This window comes from Macaca mulatta, chromosome 1, assembly GCF_049350105.2.
Source record: "Macaca mulatta isolate MMU2019108-1 chromosome 1, T2T-MMU8v2.0, whole genome shotgun sequence".
Taxonomy (NCBI): Eukaryota; Metazoa; Chordata; class Mammalia; order Primates; family Cercopithecidae; genus Macaca; species Macaca mulatta.
In genome coordinates, this window is record NC_133406.1 from 232,394,725 (window position 1) to 232,422,006 (window position 27,282).

Consider the following 27,282-nt stretch of genomic DNA (forward strand, 5'->3'; position numbering starts at 1 on the left):
TTGGTCCTCGTTCGAGTGTTCCTTCGCAGATTTGTGCTCCCATGTTCCTTGGACACTCTCACTGGCTGATTCTCTGCCGGAGCCTCTCCTGCTTCCTTCTGTGCCCCCACTGCAGGCCTTCGTTGCAGGCTGGTGGTTTTGGTTTTGGTTTTTGTTTCCTCTCCTCTTTTAGAAACACAAATGTCTTACATTCCCACAAAAGAATTTAGGAAATGAACCTGTTTACCAAAAGATCCACGCAAGTTTGACGTTGCTTCCTCAAAGCACTTTGTTCGCAGTCACCCTTCTAGGTCAAGCTCACCTTCCTTCTAGGTCAAGCTCACCTTCACGTTTTTTTCCTACCTCCAGCTTCAGATGCCTCCAGGTGCCTGCACAGCTGAGCAGGAGAGGTTCCTTTTTTTCCTAAACTAGTAATACAGACAAGACCAAAGAGGAAATTGTACTTTTGTTTTGTTTTTGTTTTGAGACATAGTCTCACTCTGTTGCCCAGGCTGGAGTGCAGTGGCGTGATCTCGGCTCACTGAAAACTCCGCCTCCCGGGTTCAAGCGATTCTCCTGCCTCAGCCTCCTGAGTAACTGGGACTACAGGCATGCATCACCACCCCTGGCTAATTTTTTATATTTTTAGTAGAGATGGGGTTTCACCATATTGGCCAGGCTGGTATTGAACTCCTGACCTTGTGATCCACCCACCTCGGCCTCCCAAAGTGCTTGGATTACAAGCGTGAGCCACTGCACCTGACCTGGAAATTGCTCATTCTTTGGTATTATTATTTTTAGTTTCTTTGTACTTGATTTATTCTGTGGGGAGGAGAAGGGGAATATACAGTATCTTACTACAGGAAATACTAGATACCCTATCTGAAAGTCTGGTAACAAACTTCCCTCATTGAATGCTTTTGGGTTGTTTGGCCCTTAAAATATGTTTTCCTTTTTATCTTATTTACATTTATTTACTCACTCAACCAGTCACTCAACAGACATTTGAGTTTCTATGGGAAAGACGTTTTAGATAGATGCTGAGGATATAAAAATGAGTAATGCAGTTTCTCTACCCTTAAAATATTAATCACCTGCTAAGAAATGCAAACAAAAACCAAGTGTAACTGTGGTAAGTGCTTCATGGAAATATAATATATACACTAGTAGTGGATTTTATGGTTTACAGAGCAAGTTAATGTATTGTTATTTCCTTTTGGTAACAGTCTTCTGAAGCAATTGGGTGACTCTGGCTGAGAGCTGGGACTCAGACCTTGTGATTTGTCACTTTTTTGTTACTCATTCCCCCTCTCCAGCACTGAGTGATGTGGGATTCCATGACTGATAAGTTTGTTCTCTCTGCAGTAGCTCCTTCCTTCTTAAGTTAAATTACTGGAGAGTGGAAATGTGTGTGAATTCTTCTTCCACTCCCGCTGTCCTTAGACAAATTACTTCATCTCCTTGTGCTTTAGTTTTCTCATCTATAAAATGGTAATAATATTATCTGCTTCCCAGGACAGTAGTGAGAATTAATTGAGCAGTTGATGATCAGAATGATCTTGCCTGTATGTAGTTGTTGAACTTCAAATATTTTGAGAATCTGAAAAGCAAGAAATATTTCTCAAAATTGTTTAATTTGGAATTGTGGGCAGTATGTTTAGCATGCTTCCAATCAAGATTTTGGCGAAGCTTCTTAATAATGGGGAAAGCTCTGTATAGTGTTGTGTGCAAGATGAATTATGTCTGTTTACTTTGGATTTCAGCTCTGTCGTACCTGTACAGTTAGAGCCACCAGCATTAGAAATTGAAAGTTGGGATTATAGAATGTCGAGAAATGGCAGCTAATTTGGTTTTCCCGAAGTATAGGTCACCATCCTTCTTTTGTCTTTCTGGTCTCAGGAGCCCTTAGTGGAGAAGCAGGGATTTTTCTTGGGTTATAATGTATAGGATTTTGTAGTGTTTTAAGTCCCCAGGTGGAGATTGGAGGTGACCAGGCTTCATGGCAAAATCCTAGGCCTTGAGCTCCTATCATCTGAAGCTTCTAATTGCCCTTCAGATTATAAACAAAAAAATGAAGTTTTAAAAGGTATTTTTATATTTTAATATCTTTTCTTAGTGACATTTTCAACTCTATAGTTTTTACTTTTACCTGGATACTAGTAATCCATAGTTGATTTGATGCCATTAAACTTTCATTCATGTAAATTGTCTCTGTATTATGTAGTTGCCCAGTTATGGATGTATCAGAGTTGAGGGTTGTTATTTTATCTTACCTATGCTCTTCAAATAATATTGATAACAGAAATAACCAGAAATGGACCTTGCCTGCGCTTGGGTCCATTTGTTGGGAGATGCCCAGTATGTTTTATTAACACTGTGTACTATTTTTAAAAAACCTTGACCTGTTAGGAAACCAACCCCATTTTATGAGCAGAATTAAATGGGATATGGAAAGGGGGATTGCTCACCCAGAGCAGTTTAGATTGAGTCAGCAAGAGAAAGGAGGGTCCCCTAAGCCACTGCTCTTTGTCACACTATGGTCCAATCAGAAAAGCCCAGATGATGTGGATGCTATGGTTCCTGGCTTTGGGCACCCAGTCACACAGGCCACACTAAATAGGATACTGCATTTTACTTGGCATTTATTGCCCTTGATGGAGACGGAAACTATTGTATTTGGATCTTCCTAGAGCAGTTAGTGAACTGATGGTGCACTAGACTAAAAAATTCACAGAAACATCTGGAAAGGTAAGATCAAGTACTATAAAATGTAGGACAGTATCTGGCAAAATAGCTTCCTTCTTGGTAGGTTGCTTCTTTGGGAACTTGGGGACGAATCCCTGCAGAATTCCTATCTGAGCACCTTACTATTCCTTTTTGTGAGTAAGCCCACCACATTCTCCTCCTACTTTCAGGATAAACTTTATCATGGTATTTTGGTGCACATGTTCATTGGGTGGTATCCAACTATATTTTCCACCATCTCTACATGGTTTAGAGTCCTTTCATTTTCTATGAAATAGAAACCCTTGAAAATGCCCCCAGAGAATGCACATCGTGTTCTCTGCAGCACTCTGTGTGGCTTGCTTCGGTCAGAGGGCTGCTTCACAAAGAGCTGAAACTTTGCTCGCAAACATCCCTCCAGGGCTGGTAATCTTCCAGACACGATGGCCCACTTGATAGAAATGTTTTCAGCACAACCTTGCGGCAGATGTTTGCTCTGGTGTGCTGGCGTAACAGATGCTGACCATAACTCTTGAGGGCCTCCACGTGCCTTGTAGATGGACTCTACTGCTAGTGCGAGTTATGCATACTTTGGAGCCATAATTAAAGCTCCTAGATGGAGGGGTAGGGGTGAATATTGACTGTGTTCAAAGCAGGTATTTATGGTTGATAGGGAATTTTGTCTTGGCTGAGTTTTTAGAAAGCTAGGAATGAATACTGAGACCCAGGGGAGAGGAAAAAGTTTTGGCTAAGCTTGTTTTTATCTTTTAGATAGATAGATAGATGGAAAAAGTTTTGGCTAAGCTTGTTTTTATCTATCTATAGACAGACAGATGGAGATAGAGATACTCATTTTCCAGGTTAGGTAAAAATATAAGCATAAAAGGATTTTTTTTTTTAAAAAAAGGATTTTGTTAGATTTAGCTTTTTTGATTTTTTTCAATTGTGTATTTTGTTTATTTCTTACAAATGCCTTCTTTGAGGTTTTTGGTCTCAAGAATGAATCATTAACCTGAAACCTCGTGAGCATGTACATGACTTTTTAGGTTATTTCTTTACAACATATAAGTCAAGTTGTTACTAGATTTCTTTATACTTAATCGTCTTACAGATATTTATTGGAGATCTGTAGAACACAACATTGTGTGAGATGTGAGAAATGCAGCAATAAACAAAAGACATGTTCCCTGGTTTCTAGAATTTTAATACTTTTTTTTTTTTTTGAGACAGAGTCTCACTCTGCCGCGCAGGCTGGAGTGCAGTGGCGCGATCTTGGCTCGCTGCAGCCTCTCCCTCCCGGTTTCAAACAATTCTCCTGCCTCATCCTCCCGAGTAGCTGGGATCACAGGCATCCACTACCATGCCCGGCCAATTTTTATATTCTTTAGTAGAAACACGGTTGGCCAGGCTGGTCTAGAACTCCTGACCTTGTGATCCACCCGCCTCGGCCTACCAAAGTGCTGGGACTACAGGCGTGAGCCACCATGCCCGGCCTCTAGAATTTTAATTCTGTGAAGAAGACAGATTAGGTGAATAATTAGATATATAATTATAAATTCTCATAAGTGCAATAATAGAAATCTACTTAGTATTATGAGAAATTATGACAGTGGGACCTAACTTAAGAAAGGAATATCTGAAGATATTTCATTTCAGTTATGACCCCAGGAATGAGGAGGGAAGGATAGAATCAGAAGAGCCCCCCCAGGCCAAGGGATCAGCCTGTACAGAGGTCCTGGAGAAGGGTAGGCTTGGAACTCAGGGGAAGCTGAAAAAATAAGTGTAGCTGGAGTGTATGGAGCAAAAAGGAGAATGGGGAGGGGTGAAGTAGCAGTGACGGGGAGAGGTCAGGTCATGGGGGCCTTGCATGCTCCATGGCAGTAATAGCAGGTCCTGAGGGCCTCTCAGGTGCCAGACACTGTTCTCAGTCTTTACGTGCATCGGTTCATTGACCACATAGATAGGAGGCTGCGTAAGTTACCTAAGTATGTACAGCTTGGAAATACCATAGCTGGGATTTACTGTCAGGCATTGTGGCTTTTAGAGTCCATGCTGTTGAACGCCTAACTAGATTTTTGTGCTGAGAATGTGACAAGTTAATAAAGAATCTCAAACAGGGAAGTAACATCAGTTTTCCTGTTTATTTTGTTATTTTTAAGACAGAACGTGGAATTTGGGTTGTAGTAGGTCAAGGGGAGTGGAAACAGCACCGGGCAGGAGTCAGTGTGATCATGAAAGGTAACCCGGAGACTGGATAAGGGTGGTGGCAGTTGAGGCAGAGAGAAGTTTGTTTGTTTGTTTGTTTGTTTTTAGATAATATTTTGGAAGGCAGGATTGGTGAGATTTGGTGTTGAATCAGAAGGGGCAAATCGGAGAGGACAGCATCAGGGAGGATCCCCAGCTGGCACAGGAGCCACTGAGTAGGGGAAGTGCTGCTTGTTAAGGTGGGGAGGTAAGTTTGGGAGGGAGAAGTGAAGATCAGGAGTTCCCTCTTGTATAGCTAGTTTTGAGATGTATGTATGTTTTATGGAAGAATGGATTCAAAATGTACATAGTTTAACTGGATAAATACGATATTTTAAAAAAAAATAGTTTTAAAAATATTTACTAGATAGAAAAGAATTAGTTGGGAGAATTTTGGACTTAGGTTTCTGGGGCTCTATCTTCACTACTGTTTGGGTCTCCGAATGAGACTGATAAATTAGTGCCCCTTCTCCCTTCCCCAAGTTCTGAAGAAAGAGAGATGGGTTCAAAATATTACCTCTAGTTATTGATATGGTTCGGACTGTGGGATGTAGATTAGTGGGCAGGGGAAGAGCCTCCCCTGGGGAAGAGGACAAAAAAGAGCAGCTAGCTGCCAAAACCGTGAGGACGCTGAACCGTGCATGCCAGGTTTGTTTTTTCCACTCCCCAGATCAGCAGCTTCCCTACCTGGGGGGGAGTGACAACTGGCCAGGAGTTGTGCCAAAGGCCTCTGTGTACGTGGGTGTAGCTGTCTGGAGCGGGGTCTCTGCTCTTCTGTATGTTCTTGTTTCTGCAGATGTGTCACAGGATGCCTCTGGGTTCAGATGTGGAGTGGTTGGTTGTGGCACATGGCTCTGCTTCAGGTCACAGGATGACTGTCTCTAGGTCTTGGATTTTAGGTGTCTGGTATTGGTTTTCCTTTTTCCTGTACATGCCCACCTCCTTATGTTAACATCCTCACCATCTAACTACTCGTGTTCTTAACCCATGATGTATTTTCACTTCTGCCAGAGAAATTCCGTCGAGTTTGGCTTTGTATCTTGACAGGCCCACAGACAGAGAGATTGAACAGGATCTTAGGGGAGACGCTCTTTGGCCATAGGCAGTTGGAGGTGATGAACTGTTTGCAGAAGTGGATGCATTTAAGAGACAGGGTCGTCATTGCTGCACTGATTTCTCCTCACAAATGGAAAACTATTAACGTATACAAAACAGTGTGCACTTAGCTGACGGATTGTTTTATTCGCATACTACAGTTGGGGCTTCATTTAGAGAGGGAAGCGGTAAGGTTCCCTCCATGCGACCTTCCATGGTGGCTCCCTGACTTCTCCTCACAACATGAACCTCAGATTGACGGCAGAGCGTGGGTGACCAGAGAGAACTGCATCCCCTTCCTCATGGTTGTTTGTTAGCACGTGTGGTGGTAGGAGTCATGGTAGGGTCTTGCCTAAGACATTTTTTGTGTTGTTGTAAACAAGAGGCACAGCAAGCTTGGCTTTTTGTGTTAGTCTGCCCCTGCTGGGATTCCCTAAAGTAGGGGCATCCACTGAGCCACACAACAGCAGAAATCTAGAAGTAAATGGAGGGGGTGGCACAGAGGTTTCTGAAATTGCTGTGAATGAAGAACAAGGCATTGACATGGCTCGTCAGTGGATGCTGGGGATGAAGGTTTTAGTACCTTCCATTTATGTATTTCGTTTTTCAGGTTTTACAGACACGAGAGTGGGTTGATATGAGTTCATAGACGTATTCTTCATACCCCCGAGGCTACTTGTGCTGTAGATTATATTTGGAGACTGTTGACACCTATAGAGTAGTCATTTTCTGCCTTATCTAGAAGCACAGCTCTGCTTATTTTAGACTGACTTTGATAATTTTGAAGATTTCATGTCACCCTTCCCAGCTCACACACGTCTTTCTAAGAAGTGTCATTTCATAAGCACTATACTTTCCTAAAGATAATACAACAAACACTTAGGAAAACTGATTCTAAGAAAGAAGGGGAGGTCCTGTGGGTTTGAAGAGCTGGCCACACAGAAGTGTGCTCCCAAGTGGGAGCATCCCTGCAGTGGGTGTGCTGTGGAGCTCGGACAGCACCTTTAGAGTGAGCAGGCAGTCGGCAATAGGAAAAAGTGAGGTCAGGTGGAAGAGAAGTCATTAAACCCCTTACCTGGCTGGCTAATGAGCAAGGAAGTACTTGCATGTCATTTCCAAATTATCTGTAGAGAAGAGAAACCTTTATTTAAATGCAGAATTGGAATATTTGGCAATCTTCTGGTTTAATTTTTTTTAATTAAATATTGAAGAGTTAATATAACATTTGTGTATGGTATAAAAACAGCCACACTGTTGCCACCACACAGCTTAAGGTTGCACAGACTGTTCCCTCTCCAGTGCAATGCCCCGTCCTTTCCACTCAAAGATAACCACTACACTGGATATTCTGCTATAACCCCTTTCTTTTCCTTATGGCTTGCCTCATATATGTGTATTCCTACACAGTATATTAGTTTTGCATGTCTTTGAACTTCCTGTGAATGGAGTCATGGAGGAAGAATGTCCTGCACCTTGCTGTTTTCATTCCTCTTTATCCCGAGAGGCAGCTCCGCATCCTGTGGTACTTCACAGCCTTGTGTGAATAGAACATCTTTTCCTTCTCTTTTCTGCTGTTGATGGACATTTCAGTTGGTTCCAGTGTTTTGCTGTTACATACAGTTCTGCTGTAAACGTTCTTGTATACATCAACTGGTACACATGCACACGAATTCTTCAGGGTATAGTTGACAATTTTTGAGTTATAGGTATGCGTATCTGCTATTTTACCAAGTGAAGCCAGATTGTTGGGTTTTTTTTCCAGCTGTATATAAGAATTCCAGTAACTTCACATGCTTGCCAACACTTGATAGAATTAGACCTTAAAATGCTTACCAACATTATAAATTTGAAATGTCTGAGTGATTTTAATTTGTATTTCCCTGGTTTCCAGTCATATTGGGCATCCTTTAATGAGTTTATTGGCTATTTGCGTTTCCTCTTTATGAAGGGCCTATATAAATCTTTTGCATACTTTTCAATTGGATTGTCTTTTTCTTGATTTGTAAGAGTTCTGGATACTCATCTTAAATAATGTATGTTGCAAATACCTTCTAGCTTGTGTCTTGTCTTTTCACATTTTTTATGATTGATTAAAGATTAATATGTTGTTAATTTAAACGATTTTATCCTCTCTCCTTAAATATATCAATCTTTATGCTTTGAGCTTTTATTTGTAGGAAATCTCTCTTGGTCATTTAGGCAGTCTCCTATACTTACTGTTCTCTAAAATTTTGTAATGTTGCTTTTCATATTTAAGTTCTTAGTCCCTGGGTTTGGTGACTATGTAGCATAAAGAAGGAGAGCAGATTTACTTGTTTCTGTAATAAATCACCAGGTGTCCCAGTGTCATCTCTGGAGAAGTCCAGCCTTTTCTCCACTGATTTGTGTTGCCAGCTATGTCAGAGTGAAATTTCCATAAGAGTGTGAATCTGTTTCTTAGCCATTTTGTTCTGTTGGGCTCTCTGTCTATCCCAGTAGCTTCACTGTCTAGCTTTAGGGTAATTGTTTATAGTTGACTTGGCAAGTCCCCTACCTTTTTCTTGTTTTTCAAGAGTATCTTGATGAGTGGCACTTTATTCTTCTTTAAAATTTTTAAAATCAGCTTGTCTTGTTCACAAACTAACCAGCTGGGATTTTGAATGAAATAGTGTTGAATCTATTTGAGTATGTTCCCTTTATCTATCTTTTTTCTACTTGTGCAGTCCTTTCAAGTCATATTTTTATCCTCTCTCCTTTCTGCACACTACTTCTGCACCCAAAGTTGCAGCTTTTCCCCTGAGAGAATATATAGTAGATTTCAAAACCTTTGTCTTCTGTGTAAACTCCTTGAGGTAAACTTCACTTGAAAATCCAACACAAAGAATTTAGGCATTTGAGGAATTTGTATTTCCCTGGTTACTAATCATATTGGGCATGCTATAATCAGTTTATTGGCTATGTGTCTTTTTCATGAAGGGCCTGTGTAAGTCTTTTGCTTATTTTTCAATGGATTGTCCTTTTCTTTTTCATTTGTAAGAGTTCTGGGTATTCATCTTAAATAATGTATGTTCAGTTCACTGCCTTCAGAAGGGAAGCCCTCTGGCTGTTTGGGATTCTATCTCGGCTGGGTTTCAGAGCTCAGGCCCAGGGAGTAGGAAGCCTTATTTGTGTGGTTTCACTGTCTTTACAAGACAGGGCTGCACAAGCTCATAGGACCTCAGGAATGTTCTCGTTATTGATAATGCCCATTATCAATGTGGGAAGGATCTCTTGGCTTGGGATCAGAGGGGTTCCTAAGAAGTTCTCTTGGCTCTATTTTATTCTTACGATTTATATAGGAGCAGTGGTAATTTTTTTTTTTTTTCTTTTTGGTCTCTCTGATTCTAAAGAAAAATTTGTGAGGAGAGAATAGTTAATTGTAGTCCTACAAGTTTTCTTAAATATCTTGATATTTTGACCAGTTGGGATTTAAGTATTCATGAAATTTATAAAAATTTTTGTCTTCACCTACATGGAAGCTTAGAAACTACTGCTCCTTTGTGGTTCTTTTGACTGCTGTGAACCAGGAATTTTTTTTTTTTTTTTTTTTTTGGTAGAAGGCTTCCTTTCAAGAAATAAAACCCTCCAGGTAGCTGGTCAGGCATTCTGAGGCCACAGTTGGTTGTGTTGTGTTACGTTGTTTTGTTTGGTCACCAGGAGCTGGAAGTACATCGTTATCTGATACTCTTCAGGGTCCTTTCAGCATCTGGGGGATTCCTGTATAGCCTTTGTGAATTCATGGAAGGCAGGATTTAAAATGGGAGCCTGCCCCTGCTGCCATTCAGGTTTCTGTGGTTGCATCCAGGGTCTCCCTTGGATCAGTTATGATTTCTGCTTAAAGCACAGTGTCAACTTTCCCTGAGGGTTTCTCTTGAGGGTTCGGAACCCTCTAGCTGGGCAGAGGGCAAACGGGCAGTCTGAAACTCTTGAAGAAGGAAGCATGGGGCCGTCAGTAGAAGTTAATAATCAAGTTATTTCTTACACTGTGATGGGTGTTGGTATTATTAATTCAATTGCCCATTTATATGTGAAACCCATTTTCATTTTAGACAGTGAACATGTTAAATTCTGAAATAGAAGTAGAATAATTCAAGAGATACATTTTCCTCGGTGCTTCCTCTAAAGAACAGTATAGACCCAAGGCCATGCTTGACTCAGTCTTGCTAGGAATTCCAAGGAAGGAAGATGGAGGACACAGGACCTGTGGCTGGCAGAAATTGCCCTGCAGAGCTGCTTTTAGGTGGGCCCAGGAGGAAGGTGCCAGCACAAGAGACTTGTCAGGTGCTGCCCTAAGTTCAATTTTAGATTGTCCTTGAAGTGAATGTGGTTGTTGCATCAGCTGAGAGCTGTGCCCATGACTGGCATGTTGATGGCCAGCTGTTGCCCTCTGCCACTCAGGAATGCTGGTGACATGCCACTGCCATTCCTGCCCACAGCAGGAGACAGAAAGTTTAGCTGGGACTGGAAAACAAGTAACCCGACCTCTTTATTAGTAGCCTTCTGGAACAGGTAAGAGTGTACAGAAGAACTGTTAATTGTCTTTTAACTAGAGGGAGCAGAGAAAATGCCTTCAAAGCATCTGGTTGTGGTGTCACAGCCTTCTGATCCAGATAATATGTGACAAGAATTTTTAAGTGATATTCATTAGTTCAGGTATTCATCACTCCTACCTAGAGTTAGCATATAACCGCTCATCTTTGCTGTTGCCGTAAGCAGATCTCACTCACCTCTTTATTTGCTGCTCTGTGAGAGCAGCACTGTTTAAATGATTGCTTGAGTTCCCAGGAGAGGATCCCTGCTCTTCTTATTTACGCCCCTTTAAGATGTAGGTGTTTTAGTACCTCATTGCATCCAGAGAAGCACGTTCATTTTCTGAGCACATCAGCACATCTCTTTACCCCTATAGAGGGGACACATTACACAATTGACCTTGTATCCCGCAAGAAAAAACTAGAGCAGCAGAAAGAGGATGCGCATGACTCAGGGAGAGATGCACCTGTGTGCATCCCAGCTTACACATTCCCGATCACACAGCCTAGAGGGACAGAGGGACAGCCACGAGGTGGAATGAACAGTAGAACCCCGACCTGAGGAGGCAGTAGACCCAAGGAGGCTTTGGGGTGATGCGGTTGATTGTACAACCTGTTCCCTGTGCTCAGCATCAGAAACACAGATTCTTTCTAGCTTAATTCCTAAAGAGTCTTTAGACCTTCTTGCTGCTAAGAGAGTTTGTAATCTGTACCACCAGTTTTCATTCCGGGGTTTGTGACACTAATGAGTCCCACGTTACCACAAGTAAATTTTTTTGAAATTCGGCAATAGAATTCGTTATAGTAGGCATACATTTTTTATTTTATTTATTTATTTTTTGAGATGGAGTCTCACTTTGTCACCCAGGCTGAAGTGCAGTGGCGCAATCTCAGCTCACTGTAACCTCCACCTCCCAGGCTCAAGCGATTCTCCTGCCTCAGCCTCCTGAATAGCTGGGATTACAGGTGCGTGCCACCACACCCGGCTAGTTTTTGTATTTTTAATAGAGACAAAGTTTCACCATGTTGGTCAGGCTGGTCTCAAACTCCTGACCTTGTGATCCACCCACTTCAGCCTCCCAAAGTGCTAGGATTACAGGCGTGAGCCACTACACCTGGCCGTTGGGCATAAATTTTAACATAAGTGTATGTTCTTCGACACGTTTAAGAGTGGAGTGATGGTGTCATAAAATTAAACAACGGGACATCGTAAGTCCCTTAAGCTGGACCTTTCCAATCTGTGCATCAAAGCTACAGACGGCTCACAAACCCTGTAGTACGTAGCCTGATATAGATTGGCAGGTGCATTCTCTTGGTTTAGTTTTTATTCCTGCTGAAATGTTTATGATCTTGTGTGTCCTCATTCTGTTGCCGATTATGTAAGAATAGAAGCTGGAGCTGGGCTTCTTAGGTTGCATCAGTGGGCTGTGGGGCTGGTTCCAGTTGGGATCTTCAGACAGAATACTCTTCTCCTTGCCCAGTGCTTATCTTTCAGATTGTGAACTGGGCCCAGATACCGTTATCATTCACCATCTCTAACATTCCCTTATTCTTTGACTACATAAGGCGCTGTAGTTTTAGGGGAAACATGATAGAGGAAGGACGTTGGTTGTATTAACCATTTTTTGAAAGGTTTTTTTTTTTTTTTTTTAATTCAGTCAATTAAAATAGTCCTTTAAGGCGTACTTAGTTGTGAGTTTGTAGTCCTTTTCCCAGATAGAAAAGGATGTTTAAGAAAAAATCCTGTCACTTACTGAGCATGTGTGCCAGGTCCTTTTTGGCACTTTCATCCTCACCACAACCCTGTAAAGGAGGGAGCTCGTGGCGACGCAGCCCAGGTTTCTAGATAAGGAGAGTCTCAAGGAGGTTCCTTAACCTTCCTGTGGTTGTTTTTCTCCACTTTTAAAATGAGGAAACAGAGGCCAAGAGAGGTTAGGGAATTTGCTCAAGGTCGTGCAGCCAGTGGCAGCCGTTCTCACTCAGTGTTCCGAGAGTTAAGCCTCAGAAGCCAGGCATCCATTGTATGTAATGTAGTTAACATCTTTCCTGTGCATCTAGAAAGGTACTTGTTATGTTCCATTCGTAGGAGAATTGAGAAAATATTAATAGTCGCTTCGTTTTAAGAACTCCAGTTGAAAAAGGCTAGACAGTCGATGCTTGTTCATTGTTTTTCCCCATTCTTCCCCAACATGCGTGTGCACACGCACACACACACGTGTGCGCGCGGCTGAGCCAAGGCCTAAGCTGAGAATTGAGTTTCCTCATCCATGTGGAGGCAGCTGTGAATGCCACCTGGTTCTGAAGAAATTGGGATACTTGTGAGCACAAAGGTGGACCTGAGATCACTGGAGCCAAGCTGGTGGAAGCACTGACCACTGCGGTGGGCAGAGAGCTGTCATTACTGGTGCTTCAGGTCACAGCCCAGTAGGCTGTCCTTGTTCTGTTTTTTGTTTCCTTTCCTTTTTCCTTTTTCCTTTTTCATTTTTCATTTTCCTTTTTCCTTTTTCCTTTTTCCTTTCCTTTCCTTTCCGTCTTGTCTTGTCTTTCTTGTCTTTTTTTTGAGATGGAGTCTCTGTCACCAGGCTGGAGTAGTGCAGTGTCACGATCTCGGCTCACTGCAACCTCTGCCTTCCGGGTTCAAGCGATTCTCCTGCCTCAGCCTCCCAAGTAACTGGGACTACAGGCCTGTGCCACCACGCCCAGCTAATTTTTATATTTTTAGTAGAGACGGGGTTTCACTATGTTGGCCAGGCTGGTCTCGATCTCTTGACCTTGTGATCCACCTCCCTCAGCCTCCCAAAGTGCTGGGATTACAGGCATGAACCACCACACCTGGCCCATTCTGTTTTCTTAAGAGCTTAGCAGGATGGCTAGCTTGTAGGCATAATCCCAGAGCCTCTTGCTATCTGCCTGTGGGAAGCCTGTGTGTGCTCCAGCACACTGAAGGAATTTGGTGCTCACTTTCTCCTGCTTTTGAGCTTTGGTCGTGTGTTATTACTAATCCTTAGAGGAAGATTTTGACTATAACCACCTTCCTGAGTGCTCTTAAGGCAGGTTCAGAGGATTCTCACAGCATGAAATGAGAAAACACTCAGCCTCAGAAAAATGGAAGTTATTCTTTTAGTGCCAAAGTGTCATCGGACCAGAGTGCAGCTTGGTTAATTCAGGTTAAGACTTAGCCCCTGGAACAGTGTCGAGCCAAGGCTTGTGTGGTTCATCGTAGGTTTGTAAAACAAAAAATACATGTGTTTGGTAAATTCCAAGTGCACGTTAGTGCATACGCGTATGTGCAGGAACACTACCCGTAAGACTCTTGTTCTCATTTCACACTTGCGCATCCCCGGAGCTGGGGAAATCATTTTCAATTTTGAGAGTAACCTTAACTAATTAGATGGATCAAGGGACTCTTTGTTTTGTTTTTTATAATGTACAGATAAATTAAGGGAAATAATAATTATCTTGAAGAATTTTGATTCTCATAACTAATTTTCCATCTATGTATATTTAGCTCAGTTTTGAAATGGTTCACTGAAAGATTTCCAAATTTCTTATCACTGAAACTGAAGTTATTTCACTTTTATGACTGTTAGTGACTTCTCTGTTTTATGTATTTCTGGTGCAGTATAATTCTCATACATCTGTGTGTCTGTGATAGATCTCAGTTCAAATTAACATTTCCTGAGCACCCATCTTGTGCCAGGCACTCTCCTAATGATTGCTCAGGTTACAAGGTTTAGAGTGGCCACATCCCCTATTCACTTGCAGTTTAGAGTCCAGTTGGAGGAAAGGGAGGAGGGGAATCAAGTTAGAGACAGAACTTGATATCCTGCAGGACTCAGTGATGTATGAGCCACAGAAAGGTCACAGCTGAGTGAGAGAGTTGGTAATCATGGAAACAGGCGCATCAGAAACTCGCTTCCTATGGGTCAGTAAAGAGTGTGTATGAGGCGGTGTGGATGACAGCAGATAGAGCTGGCAGGGTGGGCCAGCAGCAACCAGGAGAACGGCATTCCAGGCGTCTGCACCCAAGGAGAGCCTGGGGTCAGAGGCAGGACATGTGGGAAAAACCATTGGTCCCTTTTACCCAGGGAAGGACTCAAGAAGCCAAATGTGGTAGGAGATGGAGGCTCCAAAGCCCTGGCAGACATTACAGCAGCACTGAGCACTTTCAGGACCAGGACCCCAAGGTCCAGCTCTGGAACACCCCTCTCTGCCCTGACTTTGGTTCCTCCATCAGCAGAGGGTCTCCTGGGCCACGGGCTCAAGTCTGAAGTCACCTTAAAGAGAAATCTCTACCTTTCTGTTCTCCTTCATTGTTGAGGGTTTTGACTCGTGTTGAAAGGTTTCTGAAGCTTTCTGCAGCTGGAAAGTCAAGAGCTTTTTTAAAAGCTTGAGTTTCCAACTGCAGAAAGCTTCAGAAACCTTTCAACACACGTGTGCAGCTGGAAACACAAGCTTTTAAAAAAACCTCTTGATGGGCCAGGCTTGATGGCTTACGCCTGTAATCCCAGCACTTTAGGAGGCCAAAGTAGGCGGATCATGAGACCAGGAGTTTGAGACTAGCCTGGCCAACATGGTAAAACCCCATCTCTACTAAAAATATAAGAATTAGCCAGATGCAGTGGCACGTGCCTATAGTTCCAGCTACTCGGAAGGTTGAGGCAGGAGAATCGCTTAAACCCAGGAAGTGGAGGTTGCAGTGAGCTGAGACCATGTCACTGCACTCCAGCCTGAGCGACAGAGCAAAACTGTTTTAAAAAAGAAAAAAAAAAAGACCAGGCGCGGTGGCTCACGCCTGTAATCCCAGCACTTTGGGAGGCCGAGGCGGGAGGATCACGAGGTCAGGAAATCGAGACCATCCTGGCTAACATTGTGAAACCCAGTCTCTACTAAAAATACAAAAAAATTAGCCGGGCGAGGTGGCAGGCACCTGTAGTCCCAGCTACTTGGGAGGCTGAGGCAGGAGAATGGTGTGAACCTGGGAGGCGGAGCTTGCAGTGAGCCGAGATCCGGCCACTGCACTCCAGCCTGGGCGACAGAGCGAGACTCCATCTCAAAAAAAAGAAAAACAGCTCTGACTTAATGGAAAGCTTGTTGACTTTTGGGAGTTGTGTCTGGGATCTAGGCTTGAGCAGTGAGGACGCAGAGCTCATCGTCAGCACGGCTTGCTCTGAGGCTCTGTTAGATGTTCTGATGCCAAGAGAGGCCTTTTGCAGTGTGGGCATGAAGGAAAAAGTTACTTCCCAAGAGAGGGCCAAGGGCGCCTTTGCATCACAAACCAATCCCAGCATAAATGTGTGTGGGTGGGAGGGTTGGGGTTATAGTGTGTCCTAGGAGCACAGTGACATACCTCCTCCTGCCACACGCCATGTCAGCCATGAGGTGGGCGTTGGAGTGGGGTGACTGAGGTCACCCATCGTGACAACAGTGGTGATTTGTCTCCAGAACAGGAGCTGCCACGATTTGATGCAGGCTAAGGTGTGCTGTGGTGAGTTTGTGGCATACGTGCTGCGTTAGGTGAAGTGATCCCACCCAGCCCGAGAGGCTTCCCTGCTACACATTGTGTTCCAGAGGTCTAGGTCCGTCTGGCATTCAGGTTCTGTGTTAAATGGAAAAGGAAGCTCCTGGCTCTCCTCTGGGGAGTTAGCTCCATCATTTTTCCAAATTCCCTTTGGGGTAGGGAGCAGCTTCCTAGTCTCTAGACAGCGACCCCCTTGTGCCCCCTATGGGCCCCACATGCATAGCAGCCTGCATGGGGTGGCGCTGCCAGTCCCACACTTCCTGGGCCTCTTGAGGGAGAGCCAGCTGTCCTCTGTAAAGAACCTTTGAGGAAACTTAGATACGTACCAGGAGAGAATCCTCGGAGCCCGTATGTCACAGTCACAGATTCAGAGACCTTGGCTGTTTCCATAAATTACACCCCAATCCCTGGTGGTTCCCGTCATGTGTGTTTTCTCAGCTGCGGTGTGCCTGTTGATGTGAGGAACCCAGAGCAGTCTCTTGGAAACCCCTGGAACCACAGAGTTGTGGTGGTCAGAGAGCCTCACACATTTGCCTGTGAGACTCTGGAGGGTTCTTCCTTTGTGTTCTGTTGGCAACAGTTTTCCTTCCCATCTTGTGGTTCTCTTGCTTCCTCCGTGTCCCTTCATGTGAGCCAGCCGTCTTAGATCCACAGCATCTGAGAGCTGTTCTGGAGTTGGGCTGGTTCTCCTGGGTCAGAATGCAGCCGTTGTGAGGGAACTGTGTGGCATTTGCCCTTTAGAGCTGCTAGGATAAGCTGTGAGGTTTGGCCCCACTTAAAGTAGAAAATTATGTGGCTATTTTCCACGTTGCTCTACCCTTTGTCACCTGTTCTTCTCCCCCAGCAGACTGCATCTTCACTGCTGGCAGTTAGCTTCATGAGCCCCGTCTCACAGCCCAGGGCTTAGAGGTTCATTCTGCAGGCCTCACTTCCTCTGCTGGTTCCTCTCCTTTCCTTGAGGCTCACCATGAAGCCCTGTCCTTAGGCTTTTGTATTAGTCTGCTGTGGTTGCCATAACAGAATACATAGACAGAGTGGCTTTAGCAACAGAACTTATTTTCTTACAGTTCTGGAAGTTGGAAGTCCAAGACCAAAGTTCAGTAGGGTTGGTTCTCCTGAGGCCTCTCTCCTTGGCTGTAGACGCCATCTTGTCCCTGTGTCTTCCTGTGGTCTTCCTTCTGTGGGTGTCTGTGTCCTCATCTCTTCTTATAAGGAAACCGGTCATATTGGATTAGGGCTCACTCCATCTCATTTTAACATAATCACCTCTTGGAAGAGCCTATCTCCAAATAAAGTCACATTGAGAGGCGCTGGGGGTTAGAACTTCAACACAGGAATTTGAGGGAGGACACAGTTCAGCCAATGCAGTTGCATAAAGATAGCTGCAGTCTCTCACCTTCCTTTCTGTAGCTTCTTTGCTGGAAGGCTCTGTGAAAGAATGGCTCTGGCCGCACGTTTGAGACAAGAGCACAAAGAAGCAGAGGCCTGGTTTGCGGGCTTGCCTGAATTTTTCTAAGATACTTGCTTTAGGTTAAGTCCAACATTCAGGTGAAAGATGAGACAGTTCACATCTTGAAGAGGGTACGGTACTGTAATTGTGTTTTTGTGCTTTGAAGTGTAATTTTTGTTTCTGCTCCTTTTATTAAAGGTAATACAGTGACAAAATTAAGTACCCTTTCTTTTCCTTTCTTTGTATTGAGGAATTTTAAAATTCAACTTGCAGAAATGGATTATACATGATAATCTGCTGTGCATCCATAAAATCCATAAAATATAAGAAGCAGTGTTGTTAGAGTAGCTGTTCTCATTTCCTGGCAGTCATTACATGCTTCCAATACAAAAACATTTTTCTCCTAAGTATCTTTTCTGAGCTCAAAAATGGATTTCCCTCCAGCCCCTGTCATTCAGTTATCACCTCGGGAAATGCACAGATATAACTGATGATCCCTTTCAAATGTCCTGCGGCAGGCCTCGCTCTCTCCTTCATCGTTCGTCCCGCTCCCGTCATTAAATGTTACATTGCTGATGTATATTTTATAGGGTGACCCTGACGGATGTCACTTTGATGCTGTGCAGGGATAATAAGATTGCACATATAATGAAAGGCCAATAAATAGAAAAATGTTGACGAGATAGAGAATGGTAGTTTTAACAGTTTTATGGCTTTCGTTTTTTCTTTCGTCTCCCCCTTTGCTGGTAGAATTGTGATTTTGTTACAGGAACTAGAAAACATCAAGAAAGGTGAGGTAGCGATAGAACCAACGGCAGTGAAATCCCGCTTGCCCTGTTTCTGAACTCTAATAAAATGAATTCAGGAAATAATGAAGTGTTCAGCTTGTGGGAAAGAAAAGTGATGTCAACAAATGAATTCTTGGGGTTTGGGAGGCTCTACTGAGGAAACAAGATATTTCTGGTATTAGCATTATTACACTTAAAATATTTACAGCCTGTATTTAAACAAACAGTTCAGTAAAACAAGAAATAAACCTCCAAGAAGTTTAGAAATAAAAACCTCCAAGGGGGCCGTCGTGTGTGGGTTCCATGTAAGTGAAATCGTGTCAGAACTGCCCAGGGCTTCCAGGCCAGAAACCGGGGTGATTCCCCACCTGTGGTGGGAGTCTTTCAGCTCAGCCTGGGCTTTAGACTGTTTTGCAGTGGTCTCAATCTTTGCCTTCAAATGAGTGGTTTCTAAATCTGTTATTTATTTTTAAATTATTTTAATTACTATTATTTTTTAGTTAAGTTGGAAGTTAGGAAGCCACTGTCAGCCCTTCCTCACTCAGCAGCTTTATTTACAAACAAGCAAGCAAACGAATAGTTATCTATTGCTTGATCAATGAATATAATTTTTTTTAATAGATCTACTTGCAGTGGGTAGCAATAAGGTCATAGAGGTTCAGCAGACCCACCCTGGGATCCCGCCAACACCTGTATGGTTTTGAGCCACAGTTCGGAGCCACGGATTTAAATACATACTTCTAGCTGGAAGCAGTTTGGAAAGATGCTTTGTATAGTAGGTGTATGCAAACATCTTTTTTGGGGCAGAGCCCGTATCTCTTTAGGGACTCTGCCTTGTCTACACTCAGGCATCACTGCTTTTGGATCAAGAGGCAGGTGAAGGCCACTTATTGGCACATTTCTGGGACATATGTCACCTAGAGCCAAAAGTAGGCCAGAGGGCTTCTCCTATATCACAAGCTGGTGGGTGGTGTGAGGTATGGTAAGTAGGTAGTGAGGTGGGGAGAGTTCATGGTTGTAGGCTCCCAGTGTCTATCTCATGTCGTCATAGAGGTTGTTCTTGGTACAGGAAGCAGAAAGTGTTTCTATAGACATGTACATAATTCTAAATCTTCACTTACGGCTACCAAATGTGCTTCTGATTTGGGTGCGCCTGAAGTTGCTTCAAGCAGGTGCAGTTCTGTAGTCCATGGGTGCTGGGGTGGGGGCTCTACCCTGAGCTGGGAAGGCTGGCATCCTGTTGTTATCAGGATGCACAGGGATCTTTTGTGTTCTTCAGCCATAACTGCTGAAAGTCCAGGTATGAGGGTTAAGATGCTATTGCATTGAACTCCAGAGATTCCAGAGATCAAAGATAACCCAAATTTGCGCCCCTCGCTTAAAAAAATCTAGATGGCTATTTCCTGTTAGTGCATTAAACCATGACTGTCAGACTTTTTAGAGCAGCAGCACAGCAGAGTCTAAGGTTAAGGGCCTTTAGACTTCATTGAAACTGAACTTGGCCACATGGCTTCATGTCACTGTGCCTCGGTTGCCTCATTTGTAAAGCAGGGAAAATGAAAGTGTATCTATTTGGGTGTCTATGAAGATAAAATATAAATAAAGATGAAGATAAAGTACATATAAAAGATAAAATGTATTAAGATATAAAAAGATATGGCTAGCTTAGTTATCATTGTAGATTTCATAGCCAAGTAAAAGGTTGTTTGCTTGTTTGTTTGTAAATAAAGCTGCTGAGTGAGGAAGCATTTTCAGGGGCTTCCGAAGCCACCAGTCCATGATACTCACCTTCAGAGCAGCCACTTCCAAACGTCAGCACATGGATTGCGTTTTCACTGGCCCATGAGAAATAAATGTAGCCATTTTTCGTAACAGTAAATGTAATCAAAGAACTTTTTTTGTTTACCTTTTTGGAGATAAAATGTCATTTACAAAATAATGATGAGATCAGGAGGCAGTTACTTCTAATGACCTTACTTGGCAAAATAAGAAAGTGATAATTCGGTATCCATTTCTTAAAAGTTTTATCCTTTTAATTTCAGGTGAATTTTAATTCTCCGGAAATAATCATTTCATCAGATGTTTACTGAATACCTATTCAAGATGTTGTCCTAGACCTATGGGGTACTCCCAGATGAGATGAGCACGTACTTCGGCAAGTTGGGTGGGCCCATGTGTGGTTACAACTCAGGGAAGCCTGTACGTGCCAGCACAGAGGCGGGAATGAAAAGGTATAGGGGTGAAAACAGTATGGTGCCGCCCAGTAGTGGGGGAGTGGAGTGAAGGGAAGGCTTCATGGAGAAAAAGGCAGCAAATGTGATGAATTGAGTTCTGAGTGATGAGGAGGACTAGGGCCTGGACATGGAGGAGGTGGGGGTGTACGGGGCTCGGGGGCTCACCCCGCAGGCAGGAGAACACTGAGGAACAGAAAACTGGCCATTGTGTTTGACATAAGCCAAAGGCCGTGAGGCAGGGGAATATGGTAGAAGGGTCTTCCAGCAACACAGAGAAAGGCTCAGAAGAAGTGGTCAAGCAGCTGGGTCTTTGTTCCTTAGGCCCTGAGGAACCTTTGCCAGTTTGGAGAAGAAGTGGCAAGGCACTAGCGGGGCTTTGCGAAGACTCAGTAGTCTGCGTGCAGCAGGAGAGGGCCGGCCCAGGAAAAGCTGTGGCAGGACCTTAGGTCCAGACGTCTGAGTGGAGGTGGGGCCAGGGTGGGATCAGCAAGTGACTGAGCTCATCAACCAGAACAACACAGAGCTTAGGAAATCTCATTACAGTGTTCAGTGTTGGCAGAAATATTGAGCTCTTTCAGTTCCTTTGCACTGTACAAATGTAGTGGTAATAATTGTTTTTTTTAAAAAAAAAAAAATTTAACTGATTTTTTTTTTTTAATGTTATGAAAAAGTGCCTGGGTAAGGAACCATCTCTGTGAGTGTCTTAGACTGGCCCCACCTGTTTACAAGTTAAACCCACAAGACCTTCACGTACTTCCCTCCCTTCCCTTTGCCTTTCCCCAGAAGAGGATCTGGAGGTGGCACCGAGGGACTGCCTTGCCTGGAGGCAGCTGCCTCCTGACTGTGGGCTTCCTCGTGGGTGGTGGTTTAGATCAGAGCCCTTCAGCCTCTTGAACGTAGGAGGCTGAGATTTCAGAATGCCACTTCTCTGCATGTGCCTTCAAGCAGATCATCATTTTCCCTGCTGCACTCGGAGACCACAGAGGTGATATTTAACGATTAGCAGCAGAGTCCGCTGACAGTGCCAGGCTCCTTTAGGGATTAGAGGATTCGGTTGGTTAACAAAAGAAGGAGCCCAGGAGAACAGTGCTTTAATTACCAGAGTTGTTACTGGAAGACAACCAGTTGCCTGCTGGAAAAAGATCTGTAGAAGGTGGCTGCTCCTGAATATCGCTGTTGGTTCTGCCCAGTGCCCGGCTTCTCACCTCAGATGTTCTGAACAGTTGTCAGATCCAGCCCTTGAATCGTTAGGGAGGGAAAGGAAAGAATGACTCGCTTAGGATTCCATGCCAGGAAATTTTCCAGCTCCGCTCAGCAGCAGCGTTGGAGCACTCCCGTTAGAGCAGCTCTTCAGGGGACAGCATTGCATGCCGACTCCCTGGGACCGGCTCTCAGGGCCAGAGCTCTTTCCTCATGGCCTGGGTCACTCTCTGGTCCACTCTCTGGACCCGGATTTAGGAAGCAGCTCTGCACCGTGTTTCTTTCTCCCTCTCTGCCCCTACATAATTTGAGGCCTTGTTTTTTTATTATCTGTTGCTTGCTGGGATTTCTCCCTGAAAAAACATATCTTAATAAAAAGTTTTAGATCTCTCCACTTCATCCAGTAAGGAAGGGGTGGATTTCTTCATGCCTTTTGCATGAACCACCAAAGAAGGAGCCAGATGATAACTGTGGGGCATTTTTTCAAACAGAAGTTTTAGCAGGGGAACAACATTCTGATTCTGATTGCACATTAGCATAGAGAGTTAAGGCATTGTATAGAGATTATTTAGCTGCTCCTTCTGTATTCATGTTAAAATATTTGTTTAGCCATAGGAACAGATAATCATGTGTCTTAAATAATTAAAATGATTTCTTCTAAATGCTTACTTTTTAAAACTCTGAGATGGGATCAGTTGTATACAAGGATATGCACTCAGCAGCCCTGACCCTGGTGGCTCCTGTCCCATCACATAACTACAGTCTGCTCAGCTGATAGTGGCAGGTGGGCTTCGAGGACCTGTGAAATAGCTTCAGAAGGAAACTGTGTTTATAACCCTGTTATCCATGAGAAGCTTCCAGGCCTACCTCCTGATCCCCCATCTCTCAGACTGCCCCCTCCTTGTTAGTGGACGATGCGTGGCCCAGAAAGGGTGCCCATTGGAAACTTTGGTGGTGAAAAAGAAAGGAGCTGCAGCTGACCCTCACTAGTGGCACAAGGCCGGAGCCTGGGCACATGCGACGCTGCAGGGATCTGGTTTAGATACGTGCCTGCCTACATCTCCCCTCTGTCTGTGTGGACAAGGAGGCAGGAAACTGGTGTTCCAGGGCCTTCCTTAACATAGCTGTAAGGCCAGCAGTCCTCATCATTCTTTGCTGTTGGTCGTAAAACCGTGTTGTGACAATGGAAGATTCTCACTGCTCACCATGCACTGAATTGAAAGGGAGTGTGTATATGGTTATTTACAAAGGACTGAGTCCTTTGGCTTAATTTAAAACACACACACACACACACACACACACACACACACACGCACACAAGACCTGATGGTAGGTGGCAGGCTGCAGACACCCTGGATGCCATGTGTGGGGGTCCCCAGACCTCATCTTCTGTTGCAGTCCCTCCTCTTCCTCAGGGGGTGTCCAGACTTCTTGGGTGATGTGGTAATAATGATATAATTACCAAAAACAATGGGACTCAATCTTGGGTGTACCCTTATGCTCCTAATATGAGACAGCAGAAACCATTGATTTAACCTTCTCCTCCCTCCATGTCAGCCTCTCAGAGGATCTTGTCTGAGGAGTTTGTGCTGGGCTCAGGCAGAAGAGAAGCTGGGCCCCGTACTGGAAACAGGCATGCTTGCTACGAATGAGCCTTTTATATTCAAAATGCTTGCAGTGCCTTCCTCTTCAATAATCTGTTCTACTTTTGCACTCCCCCATGCCCCTAAAGAGAGAAAACATGTAGTTTATCTTACTTTAAAAAAAAGAAAGAATTCTTATTTTTTAATTGGGCAGGACAGGTTACAGGTTCTCTTCCCATAGCATTCCAGTGCCTGCGGGAAATTAAATAGCATTTGTGTTGGTGGATAGTGTTTCACTTTAGCACATGCGTGCAGCTAAATTGACCTGTTGGAAAGCCTGGAAGGAGACCCTGCTCACATCCGTGCACACACGCACATAGACAGGGGCACCCACTTGGCCCCTGCATCGGGTCACCTATCACTTACCCACGGTAAAGCAGAACTGGGCCTGGCCAGAACGGCAGAACCAGTATTAATACCTGAAATGGGTACAGCCAGCCTCTAGGAGGTAGGCAGCCCCAGCCCCTGTTGCTCCAGGCAGCAGAGGGAGCTCTTAAAGACCTGCGCTGATGTCTTATGTTGTATGTGTGAACTTGATAGACTTGGCATCCTAACCCTGGAGGGGCAGAAGTAAAGTGGTGGCTAAGGAGGAGAAAGTGGTCTGAGCCCAGCAGGCCCCTGGATGGCAGGAGCCGCTACCATTGAGCTGTCCCCCACTAGGCCCAGAGTCAGCTGACTCTGCGTCCTTAGCTTTTTCTTTCTCTCCTGAGGCCCCTCACCCAGATTGCCTGGTGCCAGGCAGCTTACTACTTCTCCCCTCTCTCTTCTTCCATGTGTGGCATTCCCTTCCCCTTGTTTTTCTTTTTATGGGAAATTAGAGGAACCTAATGGTGCTTATTTTCTTACTTCTGTTTTAGTGTATACCCTGGAAAGACAGCTCTGCTAGGAAGAGACTCCTAAGTCCAGGAGCCAAGCTCCTGTCATTGCCAGTGGCTTTTTGCATATGACCTGTGGGAAAAATTTACCCCCCACCGCCAAGAGAAAAAGGAAAGGAGAGAGAATCTGCTAAATATAGCCCAGTGGATTTGAGCACTTCTCTTGGCAAGAGCTGCAGCCAGTGACACTGTCAGTTGGAGATGACTTCGCCCCCTTCCTTTCCCATTTCTGCCCAGGCACTAAACCAGTTGAGTTCCTCATGCTGTGTGCAATTATAGCACTGAGACATAAGATATGTTGACTGTGAGACCTTGTTGTGAGATGAGGTGAGAGCATCGGGAGCAAAATGATCATTATAGGCCATTCATGTCGACAACATTTATACCTCTGTGTTTGCTTGCAAGCAAAATCAGGAGCTAATTTGCAAGGCTGCCTTTGTGGAGCTGCCTTTTGATTAATGATTGCCTGTGTTAATGTTTCAGTAAGCTATTGATTTCTGCAACAGCTTTTGTTCCCTGAATTTATGTGCAGCAGGTCTCTGCAGCACACACTATGCATGTTTGATTAAAGTTCAATGGACTTCATTCCTGGCGAGGCCTCTAGCTGCTTCATTCCCTATTTGTAGAACCAGAGCTTTCCCCGACATGTTCTTTTGTTTGTGCTCAAGACCTTGCCACCCATGCAGTCACCAATATGCCGTTTCCAATCCTAGATTCGCTCCATTCCAGTGTTGAATCCCTTGGTAGACATAACAGTGGTTGAGAGGCAGCTAATAAAACCTGGCCTGGATTTGTTGTTGTTTTTCGTCAGCTTTATTGACGTAAAATTGGTATGCCTGTCATATGTGGTATGAATACCATAAAAATGCACCCACTTTAAGTACACAGTTTCGTGAGATTTGACGGCTGTATACATTTGTGTCAGTGACACCACATTCAACTTATAGAGCATTTTCATCACCCCGGAATGCTTGCCTGAGTTCTTTTAGTTTCTTGTCCCCCACCCTCCAGGCTCTCGGCAACCACTAGTTTGGTTTTTGTGATTTCTGGAAAGGAGTCATGCAGCACCCACCGTCCTGTCTGCCTGCTTTCATGCAGCATGGTGTCATTGAGAGTCACCCATGTCATTGCATGTGTCATTGGTCTGTGCCTTTTAATTCCCAAGTCGTAGTCTAGTGAATGTGGGGATACCATTGTTTGTTTATCCATTCTCCTGCTCGTGGGCCTTTAGGTCATTTCCAGTTTGGACTGTTAAAAATAGTTTCTGGCCGGGTACGGTGGCTCACGCCTGTAATCCCAGCACTTTGGGAGGCTGAGGCGGGCGGATCACGAGGTCAGGAGATCAAGACCATCCTGGTGAACATGGTAAAACCCTGTCTCTACTAAAAATACAAAAAAATATTATCTGGGCGTGGTGGTGGGCGCCTGTAGTCCCAGCTACTCGGGAGGCTGAGACAGGAGAATGGTGTGAACCCGGGGGGGCAGAGCTTGCAGTGAGCAGAGATCGTGCCACTGAACTCCAGCCTGGGCAACAGAGTGAGACTCCATTTCAAAAAAAAAAAAAAAAGTTTCTATGAATGGATCCGGAAAAGTCTTTGTGTGAGAATTTTTTTTTTTTCTTTTGAGTAAATAAGACAAGAATCGCTGGGTTTTTGATAGATACAATTGTTTGAGCATTCTGTATTTCCACCAGCAGTGTATGACAGTTCTGGTCAGTCCGTCACCTTCCTGAATTGTAAGTTTACCGTTCTTACCACCTGTGACTTCACTGCTGTGGAGGACAGTCCTTTTGTCTGGTCATTTTCATCCTTGGCACTCAGATGGTGAAACCTGTTCTGGACTCTGCTACTTCTTTACGGGGTGTTACTTTAGTGTCAACAAAAAGTTGATGTTGATTTCAATGTTAGATTTCTTTCTTTTGTCTTGATTTTTTTCACTTGTTGGCAGAGAACAGTGGTGCCAGGAGCAAAGGTTTGAAAGTTGAGCCTTTTTTCTGTCTAGCATAGGGCAGTTTCTTACCTCACTGAACTCTGACTTCTTGTTTTTAAATCTTATTTTTTTTAAAGAGCTGAGCTCTCGCCCTGTTGCCCAGGCTGGAGTGCAGTGGCACAGTCGTAGCTCACTGCAGGTCAGCCATGAGCTACGTAGCTCAGCCTCCTGGGCTCAAGTGATCCTCCTGCCTCAGCTTCCTCAATAGCTGGTATTATAGGCACACACCACCATGCTGGGCTAGTTTTTTAAACTTTTTTGTAGAGATTGTTGCCCAGGCTCATCTTGAACTCCTGGCCTCAAGCGATCCTCCTGCCTTGGTCTCCCAAGTAGCTGGGACTGCCGGTGCACACCACCATGCCCAGCTAATTTTTTTTTTTTTTTTTTTGAGGTTGGGGACTAAGTCTCACTATGTTGCCCAGGCTGGTCTTGAACTCCTGGCCTCAAGTGATTCTCCTGCCTCAGCCTCCCAAAGTACTGGTATTACAGGCGTAAACTGCTGTGCCTGGCTTCTTCCCTTAACCTGGGATCTGCAGGTTACTATCTTTTAAAGCCATTTCAAAACATACGTATTTGATAAATAGGAATAATTGATTATAACTGTGTGTAGCAATATTGCATTATAGACAAATGCTATTTAGAAAGGTCAGGTTGCTGCTTTCTGACAGCCTTCAGGTAAAACTTGGAGGTATGGCAGAAGCTCAGGTACCACCTTCTTACTTGATTTTTCTCTCCCATTTTTGTTCCCTTTTGTCTCCTATAGCTTTGCATTTCTTCTTACATCCCAAGGTTTTTTTTTTTTCTTTTTTCTTTTGAGGCGGAGTCTCCCTCTGTCGCCGAGACTGGAGTGCAGTGGCGTGATCAGCTCACTGCAAGCTCCGCCTCCTGGGTTCACGCCATTCTCTTGTCCCAGCCTCCTGAGTAGCTGGGAATACAGGCGCCCGCCACCACGCCCGGCTAATTTGTTGTATTTTTTTAGTAGAGACGGGGTTT

The 27,282-nt window shown here is 44.2% G+C and overlaps 1 protein-coding gene and 1 long non-coding RNA gene across 38 annotated transcripts in view; one reads left to right on the top strand and one right to left on the bottom strand.

Moving 5' to 3' along the window:
* RERE (arginine-glutamic acid dipeptide repeats) overlaps positions 1 to 27,282 on the top strand; it is a 469,651-nt gene that overhangs the window by 426,535 nt on the left and 15,834 nt on the right. The window contains exon 1 of one of the 37 annotated variants that reach the window (XM_077989821.1): positions 20,391 to 20,579. The gene's annotated coding sequence lies outside the window, so the exon portion shown is untranslated. 37 annotated transcript variants of the gene reach the window in all.
* On the bottom strand, positions 9,882 to 15,362 carry LOC144336623 (uncharacterized). The gene is made up of 2 exons (XR_013408604.1): positions 15,309 to 15,362; positions 9,882 to 11,458 (listed from the first exon to the last, which is right to left on the bottom strand). It is a non-coding gene; the product is annotated as an uncharacterized LOC144336623 (long non-coding RNA).